The 21,331-nt window shown below is 33.3% G+C and overlaps 1 pseudogene; it reads left to right on the plus strand.

The window, feature by feature from the left end:
• Positions 1 to 12,050: 12,050 nt before the first annotated feature.
• LOC149159272 (cyclin-dependent kinase B1-1-like) lies at positions 12,051 to 20,788 on the plus strand (annotated as a pseudogene).
• The last annotated feature ends 543 nt before the right edge of the window (positions 20,789 to 21,331 follow it).

The raw sequence follows: 21,331 nt of genomic DNA on the forward strand, positions 1-21,331 counted from the left end.
GTATCATTGGAATTTGTGATCACTTTCAAAATTTTACTAGTCTTGATTGCACTAGAAAATCAACATGGTATCAGAGCTTTGGTGAAGGGAAATAGCATTAAGATCAACTTGAAGAGCATTGAGATTCTACATCTTTTGTTTTTATTTGTCATCTTCACCATGAATACCTTCATGAAGATAGAGAACAAGATTGAAGGAGCTACAAACTTCAGGGCATGGAATACTAGAATTGACCTAGTGCTTGCAAGGCATAAGATCTTGGGTATTGTTTTGGGAAAAGTTATTAAATCAGATGATCAAGTTGAAAAAGACAAGTTTCAAGAATATGACATCTTGACAATGAACATCATTTTGGAATCTATTAGGGATCATCTAATTCCTTATATTACTGATAGAAAATATTCCAAGGAGATGTATGATGCTCTTATTGGATTATATACCATCAAAAACATCAATCAATATATCTAGGTCTAAGTACTCATATTCATGATGTTAATATGACCAAGAATGATATTTTGGCATCATGTTTTGTAAGAATATCTAAAATAAGAGATCAACTCAAAGTTATTGATGAAAAAGTATCCGACAAAGAATTAGTAGTTGAGGTAATGGGTGGTTTTCCTAACTCCTGGGATTCTTTTGCAGCAAACATTAGTGGTAGAGAAAATCCACCTTCCTTTGATAAGCTATGGGATTCTTGCACTTAAGAATAATCTAGGCTCATTTCCAAAGGCAATATTCCAAATCTAGGTGAAGATTCTCAAGATTTTGAAACCCACTCAAAGAATAGCAAGGGAAGAAGAAACTTTGGAAGATTTCAAAGAAGTTCAGGTAGAATACCTACTTCAAGATCTGCTCCAAGAATTGTTCCAGTGATACCTTGCCAAGTATATGGTCATTATCAAAAGTGTCCTTAAAGGAATGAACCTCAAAGGAATGATGAGAGAAAAAAGAAAGGGAAGCACCATGCTTCTGCAGCTAACCTTAATGAACCATCTCATAAGAGGAGGCCTAGGAAGAAAGATTCTGATGATGAATATTCATTCTATTCTACTTTTACAGGTTCCATTACATGTCATGTTGAAATTTGGTTGGTGGGAAGTGGTGCCTCTAGGCACATGACTCGAAGTCATCGGAATCTCTCTGAATTGGTTGGAAAATAAGATAACTCAAAGGGTTGAGCTTGGAGAAAATGACAAGTACAAAGTCAAAGGCAATGGTTCATCATCCTTCTAATTGGAATCAAGAGGTAATGTCTCTATTAATAATATTTTATATGTTCCTGGTTTGAAGAAGCATTTTTTGTCTATTTCATCTCTTGAAGATAAAGGTTATAAAATTGCATTCGTTGATGGAAAAGTTCTAGTATGGAAGGACTCCTCCTTTAAATTTGCCAAGGAAATTAGTGTATGAATAAGAGGCCTATATCATCTCCTTGGACGCTTAATTCAAGCCTTAATACACAACACATCTGATCTTTGTGAACTATGGCATCGAAGCTACGCTTATATTCATTATAAAGATTTGTCTAGAATGAAGAATTTTGTTAAATGTATACCTAAAATCAAGATTGAACATGATGAAGTTTTAAAGGATGTTATCTTGGGAAAAATGTCAAAGTACAATGTACTATCAGGGATAGTAAATCCAAAGGAATCTTAGATCTTGTGCATTCTGATGTTTGTGGGCCTATGTTTGACAAATCCTTGGGTGGTCATTTGTACTATGTCACTTTCATTGATGATTATTGTTGTAAAACATGGATTTATTTCTTGAAATCCATGGATGAAGTATTTGAAAAGTTTTAGGAATTCAAGGCATAGGTTGAAAATGCTACAAGAAGAAGGATTAAGACTTTATGATCTGATAATGGAAGAGAGTATGTATCCAAAGAGTTGATTGCTTTCTACATGGATGTTGAAATTAAGAGGGAGTTGATAGTTCCCTAGTATCCACAACAAAATGGAATTTTTGAAAGGAAGAACAAAACTATTATGCAAGATGCCAAAGCCATGCTTTATGATCAAAAGTTGTCAATGTTTCTATGAGGAGAAGCTTCAAAGAAAATTGTTTATGTCCAAAATAGATGTCCACACTGAATCTTGGATTACAAGACTCCTGAAGAAGACTTCACATGTGAGAAGCCCGATGTTGAAAATTTGAGAATTTTTGGTTGTCATGTTTATGTTCATGTGCCTAAGGATAAAAGGACAAAGTTGGAGTCTTATGGGAAGAAGGGAACATTTGTTGGCTACAGTGAAAATTCAAATGCTTTCAGATTCTATGAACCAAGGTAACGATCTATTGAAACTTATAGGGATGTAATTTTTTATGAGGATGTTTCTTTCTAGAAGTCCAAGGGATCAAAATTTGACTCTGATGATGAGATGTAGGTGGAATATAAGAATGTGGAATTGAAATCTAAAGAATTTGATCATATGGAACAAGATCCTCAAGAAGAGTTTGATGATCCACATGAATTTATTGATTCACTTAGAGTCACTTTACCTGAGGCAAGAAAGAGACTAGCTTGGCTTGAAATAACTTTGAAAGAAGTTGAAGGATATACATCACCTTGTGGGACCTTCAGAGAAATAAAAAGGCCAAATAAGTATTAATGTTATGCAACATTGATGAGTAAGATCATTGAGTCTGATCCATCCACCTATGAAGAAGCAATCAAACATCAAGTTCAGAAAGATGCTATAATTGAAGAATACTAGTCCATATTTAAGAATGATGTATGAGAAATCATGCAAGATATGAAGGAAAATCTGTTGTGTTTCCCAAGTGGATATACAAAATCAAGCATGTAGCTAATGGAAGCATTGAGAGCACAAGGCAAGATTTGCAGCCCGTGGATTCTCCCAGAAAGAGGGAGAAGATTATGAAGATACATTTGCTCTAGTTTCTAGGTATTCTTTTATTAGATCTATTATTGCTCTTGTTTCTATTACAAGTTAGAAATTTCATCAAATGGATGTCAAGACTACTTTTCTGAATGGAGTCATTGAAGAAGAATTTTATATTGAGCAAAATTAAGGCTTTGAGATTCATGACACAGAGACGCATGTTTGTAAATTGAATAAATCCTTGTTTGGGATTAAGTAGGCTCATCCTGCATGGTACTCTCATATTGATAGCTATTTGTTGAGTATCAATTTTAAAAAGAGCAATGTTGATCCAAATTTGTAGTTCAAAGTTGTTGAAGGTGAGCCCTTGATTTTTCTATTGTATGTAGAGGATTTATTTATGACAGGGGATGAGAATCTCATTTTATATGTAAGAGGGAGATTATTTCTTAATTTTATATGAAGGATCTTGGTCTTATGAATTACTATTTGGGATTGGATATAAGACAAAATCTTGCTGAAATATTTGTTGGGAAAGGAAAGTACATCATCGAGATCCTTAAAACTTTTGGCATGATGGACTGCAAGTCCATGGACATTCCCATGGTGAAAATTTTGAAGAATTTTTGATATTGTGATTCTGATCTGATTGATCCCTCAACTCACAAATTGATTGGCTCATTGAACTATCTGGTGAACATCATACCTGATATTTGCTATGTTTTGAACACATTGAGCCAATTCTTGGTTAAGCCCCGACATGTGCATTAGGTTGTAGAAAAAAATATATTGAGATATCTGTGTGACACCATTGATTATGGTTTGAAACATGTTTCTAATGGAAAATAATAGTTGCATGGTTTTACTTATATTGATTAGGTTGAATGCACTGATGATAGAAAGAGCACTACTGATTTCTATTTTAGCTTGGGATCTACTATGATTTTGTGGTCAAGTAAGAAGCAAACTTTTGTTTCTCTTAGGTTGAAGCTGAGTATATAACTGCTTGTTCAGCATATTGTGAATCTATGTGGCTTCTAAGATATTTGTTGGTTTGTTTGATTGGGCGCTGGAATAAACCATTGTATATTGTGATAATCAAAGCTATGTAAAGCTTTCTGAGAACCCAGTTTTTCATGACAGGTCGAAGCACATTGAGATCAATTATCATTACATCTAGAATATTATCCAGAGAGGATCTGTGAAGATCAAATATGTACCTACTAATGAGCAAGTTTCAGATGTTTTAACGAAACCATTATCCCGGATGAACTTTTCTTATTTCAAAGAACAACTTGGACTCTTTGAGAATCCATTTCTTGGAGAGAGGGAGCATTGATTGTATATCATCATGTGATTGACAATATTCCTTGGGATCAACTGAGAGACCAAAGATTATGTTTGGGAAGATTGGTTCGGTTACTCCCCTAGGTCATTGATTGACTAAGAAACCAATTTGGTTAGGGATTTTTTGCTTTGAGACTTGGAGTGATCCCTTAAGTCATTATGTTTGACTAAGAGACCAGTGGGTTTGGTCGGGGACACTGATTTTATTTCTCTTCCTCGAGTCATTATGTTTGGCTGAGAGACCAAGTGGACTTGGTCGAGAATATTGATTTTGTGTACTCCCTTGGGTCATTGTGCTTGATTGAGAAATCATGGTTGGAGAGGTTGAACTCATTGATTGATCCCATTGGTAGGTTGGGTGCTGACCTTAATGCCATTGGGTTTTGGATTATTGGATGAGTTCGATGTTATGCATATTTCCTTATGATGATACTTGTACATCTGATCTCTCCCTTGGGTTATTACTGAGAGACCAATGGATTGGTCGATGAGATTGATCTTGAGAGAGAGAAAGAGATAATGAAGAGTACCTCCCTAGCTAAGAGGGAGAGTTGAAAATTGGTAGCTTCAGTTGGTATTTTCATTGGAAAAACAAAGAAGAAATTATGTATCTTTATGTTGATCAAGTCAACCTCATTTGCACAAGTTGACCCCACCACATGAAGGGGTTTGACCCTATGGTTAAAACCCACCTCCTAGCACACATATATATTGGAAATTCATTAACCTCATTTGGCATCTCACATCACTCATCTATTCGATCTGAAGCAAGAAGATATGTTCACACATTTGAGGAGGAGAAGGAGAAGAGTTGTCTTTGCATTGACCAAATATTTGACTTCTATTTGACTAACATTGGCTTGGGAATATTTGTTGTTTGATCAAGCTTTTGACTGATCTTGGAGGCCGAAATTATTTATCGTTCATTAACTATAGTTGACCGAAGATTTAATCTTGTTTTGGCTCGTTTACCAAGAGTTGAACGCATGTCAACTTCTGTGATTTGACTAAGAATTTTACTATGGAATTGCAGGCTTAATTTCAGCCCCTTTGACCAACTACATCAGGTTGAAATTAGGCCCTTCATTGCAATATTTGACTTGAGCAGTGCATTGAATTTTTTTTATCTAATTTGACTGGTTTGACTTGGCATTTATTGAGGTCTAAGATTGAAATTTTGAATAGAATATTCGGATGTACATTTAGATGAATTGAATTCTCTCTCAAAAGGAAAGATTACCGGGTTTACCGCCTTATGGGGTTTTGTCCCAATAGATTTTGGTGTCTCTTGTCTCATTGTTTAATGTGATATCTATTGCTCTATTGAGGAAGTTAATGGTTGAATTTTTTCATGTGTAACTACTTAATGATTGGAATGCTCTAAATTGTATCATTGGAAGTAGTTATTAGTTTGAAAAATTGTACTAGTCTTGATTGCACTGGAAAATCAATAATTTATTCCTTGTTTTCATGGTGCAAAATTGTTACAAGAACATCAAAAATGATCTATACATGTGGATTGCATATTTGAGAACGACGGATCATTCAACAATTGATAGATACAAACATAAATAAACATAATGATAGCAACAATGTGACTTATGATTACAAAACAATATAAATCATTATGGAAACTTAGACTAAGATTCAAAATCTTGAAATCACTAGAAAAATAAAGTAAATTCATAACTTTTTAGGAATAATACTTGGATTTGGTGACCCATTTTTTTAAATTTGATCTTTTGAGTCTCTAAGCAATTGTAATATTAAATCACTCCTCAATGGACATCGCTTTTTATTTTTATTATTAAGTAAAGTGAACAATATAATCTAGATATTTTATAAAAGAACACATAATTGACTTATGGTATCAATGACCACGTGTGCTTCCATGCCTTCAGTTTTTTTGAAAAAATAAAGACATGCATGCACTTTTGTTTTTAACTAGTTTCAAATTTTTAACCACTCCCTATATTCTTCCTTGTAAATTGACAATTGTTTGAACCTATGTACACACATGTAATATGTTAACTAGTTTTTTTTATTAATGATTCCCTAGTGAAATGATAACTAAATTTACAAATGCATGTAATACATTAGTTAAAATCTAGAATGCAATTAATCATTGGAATTACACTCTCTTTAGATTTTTTCTTCTCCCTAAATTATGAGTTGTATGAAATTAAGGAATAGAACTTGAAAATGCTAGTTCAATTTGAATTTTCTCTACCCATATGAGTATCCCTTTCAATCCCAACTTTCATGGCAATGTTAGGTGATAACTTTAAGTCAATAAAAAGGCAAAAAATATGTTTAGTTGTATGAAATCAACTGTGGATCTGTCAGTTTAAGAACCTTTAGTTGCAAAGCTACTCATAGATGCACTCATTGAATTGTCCCCAATAACATAACATGGTGAAGCACTAGTTGAATTAGAACCATAAAGATCGATCGACACTAGCAAAACAAAAGGTACCAATGGAAAACACATTTAAGCATGTGTTTCATATATATTCTTTGGAGTCCCAGAGGTTACAAAAGTAAAGCTAGAAGGGAATGTAGTTCCTTGCTTGGTTTTCCAAGGTCAAGATAAAATTGGATTTTATGTGGTTTCATTAACACAAAAGATAGTAGATCCTAATCTTACATCCTAAATAAATGCATGGGTAATCTATTAGCTATCCCAATGTCTTTACTAATAAGGGCTTGTATCTACTATAGAATAGGTTTTGAATGGTTTGAAAAGGGAGTCATGTAGTACAAGAAAAATAAAGAGATATTGCTAAATATTCTTTCTTATGTTCCTAGTTTAACTTATAATTGCAACACCTATGTAACTGGGTTGGAGCATTTGTATTATGTGGGGTAGTTCATTATTAATGAGGTGTATGTGGTTCTCATAAGACTCCGTGAAGATCTCTCTCTCCAGTGAGGAAAAAAAGGCACAACTTGAATTGAATTGTATGGAGAATATATAGTTCTAGGAAATTGAAATCTGAGTATAAGAGGATAACTTCACTATCTATGTTGTGCTTGTCAACCTTATTCTTGGTTGAAAGCAAGGTGGGCTTGTGATGCAACATGATAAGTTGAGGTAATGATAACAAATTGAAATATTGATAGATGGGTAAGAATTATTAAAGTAATTATAAATCTTTACTACAAGAAAGCACTTGTAGAAGATGATTCTAGAGTGTGTTGAGAAAGCAATTTTCACCTCCACATATAATCATAGTCTATGCCTAAACCCGTAATGAAAGGTAAATTGTTGTTATAATTGATAAAAAGTATTATGTCAATAATATTACTTACTACATTGACAAAAAATTATAGGCATAATTTACTATATAGACGAAATAACCTTTTTCACGATATATTTTTTGGTTAATTTTAATTAAAATTTTGCATAGATTTTTAAAAACTTGAGTTCAAGTTGTTTAATCTGTAGAATTCAAATGTCCCAGGTTTTTTCCAGGTGAATCCATTTATGCATTCAAAAATGTTTTTTAAGCAAGAAAAAATCACATTCTTGCTCGAAATTATATTGCTAGATTCAGATGAAAAATATTCTATAAATTAAACTACACCAAAGTTATATACCAAATCAGGGAAGATGTATCGAAAATAGCAAATAACTATCCTAACACACTATTCCTTAAATCTATAGTTTATTTTCTTTCAAAATTCATTATTGCAATCAAATTTAATAAGTTCTAATGATAAAGCATAAAATTTGTATTATTTAAATACAAAATTAATAATTTAACTTATAGTTAAATAATTTAATAAAATCTAATAAAATTTAATTAATGCAAAATTCAATAATTTGACTTATAGATGGTTCCAATATTGTTGAAGTATTGATGGACTCCTCCACATTTACTTTTTACAAGGTAAGGAGTCATGTGAAGGAGAGGGTGAAATGGTTCGTCAGAGAATCGAATAATACCCTTGACAAAATATAAAAACACTACACACTTATTTGTTTCTTTGGTAAACTTGTGTTAACATTGCAAAATTATTTAAAATTTTAGAAAAATGTAGTTGAGAATTCCATTACGATATTATACTAATGTTTTAAATATTATAATAAATAATAATTTTAAGTAAATAATTTTTTGAGTTCAGAGGTTCATTCCACACTTAGTATGATGTGTAATTTTGCTAGTTTGTTAATAAGTCTAAATTTTGTTCATGTTTGCCAAAACAAAAATTTTAAAAAGTCTAAAAAAAAAACTCTACAAAATATTTAAATAATGTTAGCTCATAAAAGTATTGCACCAATAAAAATTAGATCCCTCTAAGCTCATGTTAAATCTGATAATATAAAATATTTAACCAAATAAACATGATCATGTTAGATTAATATTTAAATCTATATTAATATAAAATATTTACCCAAATAAACATGATCTATATTCGAATTGAAATTTTTTTTTTCATTAAAAAACTAGTTCAAATTTCATTATGAACGAATATTCTTTGTCTAATAGGGGCAATGGATAGTGAGGGAGACGTACCGATCTAGTGCCGATGGATATTCGTGCGTCCAAACATGATTGGAGTTTGCTAAGTTTGATTTGGAGAGGTTTCATTTCAAGATTGTTTTTGACCAATTTTGGTAATGGCTATTCCCAAGACCATGCAATGGAAATCAAACTTAGTAGAGATAGTGCACCGCAACATCTAAACTAACGCCAATCACATTATTAAATAAATAAAAATTATTAAATAAAATTGTATCGAGGACAATTTGTGAATCTACATTAAATATCATCATTCCATGTTTATTTTAGACCAAGAATATTAGTTCGTAATGAAATATGGACCATTTTTTTAATGGGAAAAATAATTTTTCCAACCCCAATTCTAATACAGAGTTTAAGTATTTTAGAAATTAAACTGTTGATAAAGATAAGATATTACATTTAGGATGATCAATAAATAACATTAAATAAACTAGTCTAGATCCATCTTAATTCTGAATCTATTAAGCACCGAGATTTGCTTATTAAGAGATTTTAATCCCTTGATACACAACTCTATTTTCACTGTAAAAAAGGTTTGTGTATCAAGAGATTTAATCCCTCTTAGCACTTGGTAGATTTGAAGTTAAGATGGTTCTAGATTGGTTTAATTTCCCCCTTTAAATAAGCTATATTCTACATGAATACCATGTGTCATTTCTATTTTTATTATTATATTATTTTTATTTCTATTTTGATCAAGTTAAAATGCTTACATTACACTATTTTAATTTTTTATTTAATTGTAATTTTTTAATTTAATTTAATTTTTATTTTTATGTAATTTGACTAGTTAACCCCAAGGGTTAACTCAATTGGTCGAGTTCCGTTGCTAAGTACCTTGCCAGTTGGAAGGTCACAGTGGGGTTAGGCTTTGCTTGTTTGGCTGTAGATCCCTTGGGGTTGATATGCCTCTATTTTTCCTATGGATGTAATTTGACTTAGTCAAAATGTTAAACATTACATTACAACATCTCTCTGCCTGGATTTTTCCTTGTTCCTCAATTGGTTATTGCCTTGTTCCGAAGTCATGTGTAAAGCAAGAGATTCAATGTTCAATTCCCCGTGGTTCGACCAACAAAAAAAATAGAAAAATAAAAAAGAAAGATAATAAATTGAAATACAATAGTAAGAAAATAACTTATATTTTGTCTCTTCGGAGACATCTGATAAAATTTGACTTATTCAAAATGTTAAACATTACATTACATCTCTCTCACTTGGAGAGTATCAAATATGCCTGGATTTTCCCTGTTATGCACAATAATTTTAAATGTAATTTTATATTTTATATTTTATATTATTTTTAGATTTATGTAATTTGACATGTTTAAGGTGCATTATAATATCTCCTTCATACTTTTTTCTTTTAAATTTAATTTTAAAAATGTTATAAAATAAAATTAAAATAAAATATTTTGATTTTGAAATGAGTTTTGGTTTTTGGGGATCTAGTATTGATGATAAACTATGGTATTGGCCCATGGTATCGTAACACAATCCATTTATAAATTAATAATATCCATGATTATAAATCTTGCTATATTATAAGTTTATTGTAAGAACTAATTTTTTTATGTTCTTATTAATTAGATCTAAATATGGTTATATAATCATTATTTTACACCACTACAACTGCGCATACCTTTTGCTTTTACATTAAATTTTAAAAATGTTATAAAACTATCAATTGCTCCTAAAGGTGCAAAGATACACTGAAGGAAATGAATATTTGGGAACATCAATTGAAAAACTAAATTATTTTCAAACTTTAGATAAACAATTTATCAATTATTTTCAATGTAATTCAATTCTATATTCCAACCACATATTTTTTTTTCTATATAAATTTTGTAATTATCAATTTTAGATAATGCTATATTGAATAATTATGGAAATTGTCATTTACCGTTGCCAACACCCATAACCAACACTGTCAATTCTCACAAGTGATATGTTGGACTTAACTAACACTGTCAATTCTAGCGCATGATATGTTGAATAGACATACTTTGTTTATATAAAATATAAAAGATATTTTTCATGGAAAAAAAATATTTATAAAAAAAATAAAAATAAACATAATTATAGGGAATAAAATAACATCTAAATACAAATTTGATGTGATCCATACTTTCTTATCTATCTAAAAGTGAGTATGAATGAATCAAATACACTCTACATTCCCATTTCCATTGACGTCAAAACCTGGCAATGGATTGACCATACTACTTCATAATACATTATGATCTATACACTAAATCATTAATGCTACATCCTACTAAATAAAAATTTAATTTGATCCGTACTTTCCCAACTATAAAAGTGAGTATGAATGAATCCAACACACTCTACCTTCCCATTTCCATCCTTGCAAGCATTAGATGAGTCAACTAGATACCCATCCTATATGCATTTGCAGAATCTAGCTAGCCAGATAATCTGGCGCCCAATACTGGGACCTCCTCTTGAGCCCAAAGGCACATCATAATCAACTTCTAGACCTTTTTCAAATAAATATTGCTCAATAGGAAATTCAACTCTTATAGTACCTCTTTGACATAAACTAATAATTTGAGATGTGAAAGTTTTTTATGGGTAATAATTAGTAAATCTACAAATAAACTAATAATTTGATATGTGAATTTTTTATGTGTAATAACTAGTAAGTCTACACCATTATAGTTTGATTCCTACATTACACCATTATAGTTTGATTTCTACATGAGCATCTGATGAAAATAATTACACGGTAAAGCATTTCCCTTTAAAATCAACTTCCCTCTAATATTATCTGTCTAGTATTATATGTCTGATCCAATATTAGACAATTAAAATGTTTACCACCATTAAATAAAAGCTCTCTTTATAACTGGAACTCAGTGATATTCTCCTCCTTGAAACCATATGAATAACAACTTCTGTAGGCTTTCTAAAACATTGCTTTACGATGTAAGTAGATTTCGGAATTTTAATGCATCTTCTGAAACATTGCTCTATGAATAGCGCGACTGTTAATGGTAAGTAGATTTCGAAATTTTAATGCGTTTTTAGCTGTGCTTTTTCGTGTTGGCTAGCTAGAATTAGAGGCATTTTAGGGCTCTCTAAGATTTGCATGGGCGATGGCTTTTTGGTTGTTTTTAAGGGCTCCTGCAGCAACAATACAGGGTCCTTGAAAAACCGTATCTATCTTTCCTAGAGTGTGCGTGGAAGCATCTATATTTGATCTTTTCTCTGCAATTGATTGAATCAAGCGACCATGAGTAGTGTGCGTGGAAGCATCTATATTTTATCTTTTCTCTGCAATTGATTGAATCAAGCGACCATGGATCAGTATGAAAATCTTGAAAAGATTGGGGAAGGAACGTATGGGAAGATGTACAAAGAAAGGGACAAGATCACCCATGAACCAGTTGCCCTCAAGAAGAATCGCCTTAATTTGCAGGAGCATGGCATTCTTGCTTTTGCGCTTCGTGAAATATCGCTTTTGAAATTGTTGTCAGACTGTTTATATGTTGTTCGATTAGTTTTTCCCAGCCTATGAATCTTAGCTTAACAGGATTTAAATCCGGGCTTTAGTGATTTCTGTTAAGTTTTTTCAGAGAGTCTGACTTTTCACTATTTAAAAGTATATCTTATGATATGTTCTACAACAGAAAGGGGATATAGTTATTTTGTTTTAGTGTCTGCTGATTTTCCTGCATCAAATAGCCCGCATTTGATCTTTGATTTTAAATGTCCTAATTGTGAAAACTATTATCACCGTAATTAACAGATTTTCTCCAAATGTTATGTTAATTTGATCATGGAGTCACTGAGATATAATGTGGTTTCATCCCTCAACTAAGATATAATTTCGTTTTTTTGGTTCAGTAAACACTTGGACTGGAATTTTCAGGCTGCTTTCTATGGAGCATGTGGTCAAGAATGGAAAACAACTCCTTTTCCTCATATTTGAGTACTTCTACACTGTAACTGATCATCTTGCTTCTCATGATTCTATAAAACATAATCTTGTGTGTGTGGAGAATTATTTTTCCTATAAGCTCCATGACGGAGAACATGATGATTTTTTTCCATATTATTTAATATTACACATGCCTATATAACCACATTTCCCTGAAAAGTAGGTCACCTTGCTTCTCATGAGTCTGGAAAACATTATCTTGCTTGTATATATGTGTACATATTTAGATATATGGAGAGTTCCTTTTCCTATAAACACCATGAATTTTTTTCTCAACTCACCATTTTGTTTTTGGTATTTCTTGTTGCAGGAGTATGGTATCTGCACTGTCATCTGGAGATTCATTTGACATGGGGTATCTCAATGGCGTTCTAAACCTTGAATAAAAATTGACATAATCAAACACTCCCTCCTCCCCCATTAGACTACCCTAAATGTTAATATGATTTGAATTCAATCACTGGATAAATTCAGACATTCTACATTATTGATTCATTACCACCTATCTCCCATATATTTAAATTAGATTCATGTAATAACTCTAATGAGTTTATTCATGATAATTGGTTGATCCCGGGGCTTCTGTCCCATATTCCCCACAAGTTATCAATTAATAACCCATTGTAGAAGTTATAATTCAATCATTCTATAAATGATGTCATCGAGCTCATTGTTCACAAAATAAACTTCTGGAAGTTGTAATTCGATTATTTTGTAATTGATGACATCGAGCTTATTGTTCACAAAATAAACTTATGTAATTCTGTTCTCTGTTATTGTTTGAGATTGACTGTTTGATACCTCATGTGAAAAAAAACAATACGAACATTCCAGTATTTGGAATTTCTTAGCACAGACCAGGGTAAGGTTCTGATTTCGAAGTAGAACTAGAAAATAAGGTTAAAAATGGTTGTATATATGTATTTTAAAGTACAATATTCTAGAATTAGATTATATCTATAAATTTAATATATACTGTAACTAATTCTCTTGGATTATCTTCAATAATTTAGTACTTTAAGCTTCAATCTTCAGTAATTTAGTACATTAAACTTCATGCTCGAGGTTCTCTAGTATAGAGCATTCTACTTACGAAAAGGGGATTACGCTCAAAACGAACAACCTCTAACATCCAATTGAAATCAATGTAAACTAACTCACATTCTATTGTCAGGGCAAACTCTAAGCACTAAGAGTATTGACAAACTCCGTAATTCTATTGTCGGGACAAACTCTAAATACTAAGAGTAATGACAAACTCTGAATACTATGACTAACTAATTACAAAGGCCAAACATCTAAATTCAGTTTTCAGGCCAAATGCTGAATATTAAGACTATTTCATAGCCCTCCTTTTCCTATAAACACCATGAATTTTTTTCTCAACTCACCATTTTGTTTTTGGTATTTCTTGTTGTAGGAGTATGGCATCTGCACTGTCATTTGGAGATTCATTTGACATGGGGTCTCTCAATGGCGTTCTCAAACTTGAATGGAAATTGACCTAATCAAACACTTCCTCCTTCCCCACCAGACTACCCTAAATGTTAATATGATTCGAATTCAATCATTGGATCAATTCAGACATTCTACATTATTGATTCATTACCACCTATTTCCCATATATTTAAATTAGATTCATGTAATAACTCTAACGAGTTTATTCATGATAACTGGTTGATCGTGAGGCTTCCATCCCATCTTCCCCACAAGTTATCAATTAATAACCCATTGCAGAAGCTGTATTTCAATCATTTTATAAATGATGCTATCAAGCTCATTGTCCCATCTTCCCCACAAGTTATCAATTAATAACCCATTGCAGAAGCTGTATTTCAATCATTTTATAAATGATGCTATCAAGCTCATTGTTGACAAAATAAACTTCTGGAAGTTGTTATTCGATTATTCTGTAATTGATGACATCGAGCTTATTGTTCACAAAATAAGCTTGTGTAATTTCGTTCTCTGCTATTTTTTGAGATTGACTGTCTGATACGTCATGTGAAAATAAGCAGTATAAACATTCGAGTATCTGGAATTTCTGACACATACTAGGGTCCGATTTCGAAGTAGAACTGGATAGTCAGGTTAAAAATGCTTGTATATATGTATTTTAAATTCCAATATTCTAGAATTAGATTATATCTATAAATTTAATATATACTATAACTAATTCTCTTGGATTGTCTTCAATAATTTAGTACTTTAAGCTTCAATCTTCAGTAATTTAGCACATTAAACTTCATGCTAGAGGTTCTCTAGTATATAGAATTCTACTTATTAAAAGAGAATCACACCCAACACAAACAACCTCTAACAATATCCAATTGAAATCAATGAAAACTAACTCACATTTTGCTGTCCGGACAAACTATGAATACTAAGAGTATTGACAAACTCTATAACTCTATTGTCAGGACAAACTCTGAATACTAAGAGTAATGTAGAACTTCTGAAAATTCTCTACAAATCTAGCTCTAAAACCATGTAGAAAATCTGACTGTAGATTAACCCGTTAGTGCAATATAGATCAAAGCAAAATACTATAACCTACTTCTACTATCAATTTGTGGAAGCTTAAAGATCGAGCTGAATCAGAGTTGAACAATATAACCAGAAGAATAAGAATCAATGCATAATACATATGAAAATACTTGGGGAAAGCCTTAGCTAAAAACCTCACTATCTGTATTATCATACAAGGTGGAAATACATAGAGATTATACAAAGCCTTAGCTCTCATAGCTAGCCAGCTCTCAGTACAATCCTCACAGATGCTCACAGGTAATCTTGGCTTCTCACAAGCCTTCTCCTCTTCCCTTCAAGCTCCTATTTCCTTGCGATGTTCCTAATGGATGATTCTCACCTCACCAAGTGGAATACTGCTCTAACACACTGTCAGAACTGCACAATCCTCAAGGAATGATTCCTTCTACATGCATGAGTTTTCTTTATAGGAAAACACATGCAACTGATAGTACACTGTCGTTGACATTTAGTTCAACTGGGTCTTTCTCATAATAGACATGCATGAGTTTCTGATGAGGGAATCTTTAGTTAACCGGAGTAGCACTAGTTGAGTACATGCATGCATCAACTGACTGTTAACTCTCTATTGGTTCCTCAACTAGTTTGGAACTAATTTAACTAGACTTAACTCAGTAAACTAAGTTAACTAATTACAACTCAAATATAACTCAATCTTATCTCCTTGATTAAGGGATAATCTCCTTAATTTAAAGGATAACTCTTGCATGACTTCAAAAAGACTTCTAACTTGAATTTCTCCAACTAATTAAGTCAAAATAACTTAATTAATTATTTCCAAGTTGTTGGTGAAACTAAATTCGATTTTAATTCACAATTTTAATTCAAGGACAAATTAAAATTGGAATATTCTGGATTCTATTTTTATCATTTCTTGTTGCTATTTTCAACACTCCCTCTCAACAAGAAAGGAATTCAACTTGATCCCGATCGTGAACCTTTGGAATGTTATGCATGCAACACTTCTCTCTAGTTTTGTTGCTTCAGCAACTCCAAAAAAAAAAAAAAAAAAAACCAAAACAAACAAACATCCAAATTGAATTAGTATGATGCATCTGTCATCAAAGTCTCTGACTGCTATTGCCTCTGTCAACTAAAAATTTGCGCTTCTGCTAACTCTGCCATTCTGCACTATTGTCAATCCTTCTCTATGCTCTTCAGTATCTGACTTCTATAGCCTCTGTCACTTTGATCTCTGACTGCATCAATCCCATTGATTCCTCCCGCTACTATGTACTTTGGTCTCCCATAGCAAGGTATGATCCATGAGATAAAACCTCTCAATGGACCCTAACCAATTTAAGCCTTCTTGGGACTATCACTTCACATCACCCCACTTCACACCTGGAGGTATGGCTGCTTGTGATCCCTCTGCCCACTTGAATCGAAATACCCCCCTAATGGAGGTATCTGCATGAGTGAATCTCTTCACTCAGTCTCCTCTCTGCTTCTCCAATTGTGGCTCCTCCACAATTGTATGAGACTTCTTCTGGGACTGCATGTTGAGAGGTAATTTACTCTCCCTGTCAACCACCAAGTCTCTAACATTTGCCTTGCTCCTCAAGGCTTTGCATGCATCTTGAACCTCAAGAGCATACAGGTTCTTAACTCGTGAACCGATCTATTTCACCTGTCTCGTGGTGATGTGTCTAAGGAAAACATTTCCCTTACTAAAAACAACATCATATCCTTTGTCCTCCAACATCGCGACCGATACCATGTTCTTCTTCAGTCCAGGCACATACTTCACATATGTCAAGGTGATAGGAGCTCCATGCTCCTTCTGAAAAGCAACCGTGCCCACTCTTGAAACACTATACCTTTAGTCATCACCCATCTCTATGAGCATCTTGAAGTCTTTCTCCTCTAAGGCACTGAATAAACTTTTATCGCCAGTCATGTGGAATGAGGCTCCACTGTCAAGATACCAAACACAACCCATCATTGATGACATCATGCATGCGATGAGGGTAAAGTCCATTTGGAACTGAGAGGCTAATGCCTCACCTTCCGATCCTTCCAATGATCCCTTCTTGGACTTCTTCGATGGGAAATTAGTCGCATAATGTCCCATCTTGTGACAATTAAAGCATCTCACTTTAGACTTGTCACCCTTCTTCCCTCCATGAGAAGAATTTGATTTGGAATGGAAAGCCTTCCCCTTTCCTTTCCTTGCCTTACTTTCTAAGGCCAGATTTTCTTCATCATCATCCTTGGCTGAAGAACCTTCTCGTGTGCTCCTCTTAATATCCCCCTGCATGAGATCTGACCACAGTCGTTCCCAATTTGGCAGTTTCTCCCTTCCATTCATAGAGTCTTGGTAGCTATTCCAGCTCTTTGGAAAGCCAAGGAGAGCAAGGCTCACCATATCATCATCGGCAATAGTTATTCCCACACTGCTAAGCTCATCTTTGTAGGTGGTGAGCTTGTTCAGATATGTGGAAATAGTATTGCCCTTCTCCATCTTGATTCTTTGAAGCTTATCCTTGAGCACCAATTTCCTCTAGTCGCTACTGTTCTAGTAGAGGTCCTTCAATGTCTTCCACATTGAAAATGGAGTATCCTTCCCATGGAGACTCGAGACAATATGGTCTCGAACTCCCTTAAGGATGATTCGTCTCACCTTTGCCACACACTTCTTCCACTCAGCCAACTCTTGTGCATTAGTTGAAGCTCACTTTTGGATTTCTTGATTAATGAATTCCTTCAAGCCATGGTCTTCTAATACAGCCTCCATGCGATCTTTCCATGCTATGTAATTCGAGCTACCTTCCAAGGCATACTCGAGTCTTAAGCCATAAAACGCCATTGGCCAAACTTTAAGTATGATATGAATTCGATTTGCACTTACAACCCCGAACTTCAAACTTCGAATTCTCTTCTTTGTATACTATTCACAGCGCCGAGAAACTTGGATCTGATACCATGTAGAAAATTTCTACAAATCCAGCTCTAAGACCATGTAGAAAATCTGACTATAGATTAACCCGATAATGCAATATAGATCAAAACAAAATACTATAACCTACTTCTACTATCAATTTGCGGAAGCTTAAAGATCGAGCTGAATCAGAGATGAACAATATAACCAGAAGAAGAAGAATCAATGCACAATACATATGAAAATACTTTAGGGAAAGCCTCAGCTAAAACCACACTATCTGTATTATCATACAAGGTGGAAATACATAGAGATTATACAAAGCCTTAGCTCTCACAGCTAGCCAGCTCTCAGTACAATCCTCACAGAAGCTCACAGGCAATCTTGGCTTCTCACAAGCCTTCCCCTCTGCCCTCCAAGCTCCTATTTCCTTGCGTTGTTACTTGTGGATGATTCTCACCTCATCAAGTGGAACAATGCTCTAACACATTGTCAGAACTGCGCAATCCTCCAAGGAATGATTCCTTCTGCATGCATGAGTTTTCTTTATAGGAAAACACATGCAAATAATAGTACATTGTCCTTGACATTTAGTTCAATTGGGTCTTTCTCAGAATAGACATGCATGAGTTTCTGATGAGGAAATCTTCAGTTAACCGGAGTAGCACTAGTTGAGTGCATGCATGCATCAACTGACTGTTAACTCTCTATTAGTTCCTCAAACAGTTTGGAACTAATTTAACTGGACTTACTCAGTAAACTGAGTTAACTAATTAGAACTCAAATATAACTCAATCTTATCTCCTTAATTAAGGGATAATCTCCTTAATTTAAGGGATAACTCTTGCATGACTTCAAAAAGACTTATAACTTGAATTTCTCCGACTAATTAAGTCAAAATAACTTAATTAATTATTTCCAAGTAGCTGGTGAGACTAAATTCAATTTTAATTCACAATTTTAATTCAAGGACAAATTAAAATTGGAATATTCTGGATTCTATTTTTATCATTTCTTGTTGCTATTTTCAACAAGTAATGACAAACTATGAAAACTATGACTAACTAATTACAGAGGCCAAACATCTAAATTTTGTTGTTAAGCCAAATGTTGAATACTAAGACTATTGCATAGGCCACAATTTCATTAATTACTTCAACATCTTACATAGATTAGAGTGGAGTTGCAAATAAAGGATCAGGAGAATACAATCCTAACATTTGAGGAGAGTGAAGTTGCAAATAAAGGAATAACCCAACTATTGTGTGCTTTCTAGTGAAACTTTACTCGTCTATTGGAAAATTACCTTCTAAGGAAAATTGGTTCCTTTGAAGTAAGCCAGGTGAAATTTGGAGGACACTCTTTTCTTTGAAGAAAAATTTGAAGGACTACTGAAAATGACGTTAACAAAAACAAGGGTGAAGTTGGAGGACACACAATGTCTATAACATATAGATATACAAAATTGAAATGATTGGACAAGGTTGAGATAAGTCAATCTATATAATTTGATGGACAATCTTTTTGAAGGAGAACTGTCAAACAGAAGCAAGATTCTTCTCACACAAGTGATTCCAATCAAATAGAAGCAAGATTCTTCCTACACAAGTGTTTCCAATCAAACCCAAAACCTGACTGACCCTCAACATCCCTCTCATATCAAATGCCAAATAAATAAATAAAAATATGTCAGAACCTGAAGCTCTAAAGAAACAAACGACCTCACCAAACTTATTAATTACGCACTCACAATGTTTGTAATTTTTCCTGTTGGCATTATATCTTGCTAACTATAATACTCGTGCTCAGGAAAAATAAAATGAATGCCATGAATCTCTTCCATGCAAATGATCCACTGAACAGTTTCTTGTGTGACCTTAATAAATTCATAGACTCGTATCGAGACAATGTCAATGCTATTCATTTACCACTGAAAATTATTCAAGAGTTTTTTTCACTCAGTTTGTCTGTGCTTTCAATGTTTATTCTCAATATTTCATTGTATTGGTAGTCTATCAAAGAAAGGGATCTCATTCCCGCGTACATTTTTTTGGTGTACAAAGCTTCATGTATAAATTGTGCAAATCAATAGCTCATTTTCATAGCCATGGAGTTATGCATAGGTGACGCTTGAGATATATTCAAATTATAGTTTCAACATCCTTCTGGGATTTATTTACACCATTATAGCACATATTTGGAACCATTTTCTAGCAATTTAAACATATGAAGCTATGAGGTTGTGTGGGTTTATATTACTAAGATAAAGATAGAGACATGGTATCTTTAGTATTATACTTCAATTAGGCTTGATTTTTTTTCAGGGACTTAAAGCCAAAGAATCTATTGGTGGACCAGAGGAAAGGGTGGACCAGAGGAAAGGCTTACTTAAAGTTGGAGATCTAGGTCTTGGGAGAGCTTTTGCTGTGCCTGTGAAAAGTTATACCCATGAGGTTTTTTCTTAAAGTCTTTGTCATTTTACAAAGCAGGTCTCATTTGATTTATCATGCTTTGGGTTTTTGGTTATTATTTTCTATGTTTGTAGATTGCTACCTTGTGGTATAGAGCTCTAGAGGTATTGTTGGGATCCACTCATTATTCCACACCTGTAGATATTTGGTCGGTTGGTTGCATTTTCAGTGAGTGTGGCACTACAATAGAATGATTTAAAAAAGCACTTTTAATTTTCCCCCTTTTTTCCCATAATGTTATTTTTTATAATTTGAAATTATGACAACACAACCACTCTTCTGTGGTGATTTTGAAATAAGCCCAATGTTTCGAATCTTCAGGCACCAAAATATCCAAGTACCGACTTTCAACCTTGCGAAGGAGAGAGACAAGGGATGGAAATCTAAACTTGAAGCTCTTGAAACACAACACACAATCAATGTGGCTGCCCTGCTTTCTACTTCAAGAGCTGGAAAGGGTCTAGCCGAAGTTGTTTGAAATAATGGAAGTTCAAGGAGTTTTTCCTGACAGGTGATTCACACACTTGCAAGTTCAGGACTTTTAGATGAATCAAAACACTTTATTACTAAAATGCAGGATGCAGGGTTTGTGCCTAATTGTTCACCATTTTTTGTTTTTATTGCCACCAATAAAAGATTGGGTTGAGAAATAGTGGCAGAGAAAATGTTTGAAAATATTGTTAAAGCAGGTGTGGAGACAAATATTTTTGTTTATGGTGCCTTGATAAATGCATTTG

Source organism: Pinus tabuliformis, chromosome 5_2 (genome assembly GCF_031772625.1).
Source record: "Pinus tabuliformis cultivar Carrire ecotype Pingquan chromosome 5_2, CPIR1, whole genome shotgun sequence".
NCBI classification, from domain to species: Eukaryota; Viridiplantae; Streptophyta; class Pinopsida; order Pinales; family Pinaceae; genus Pinus; species Pinus tabuliformis.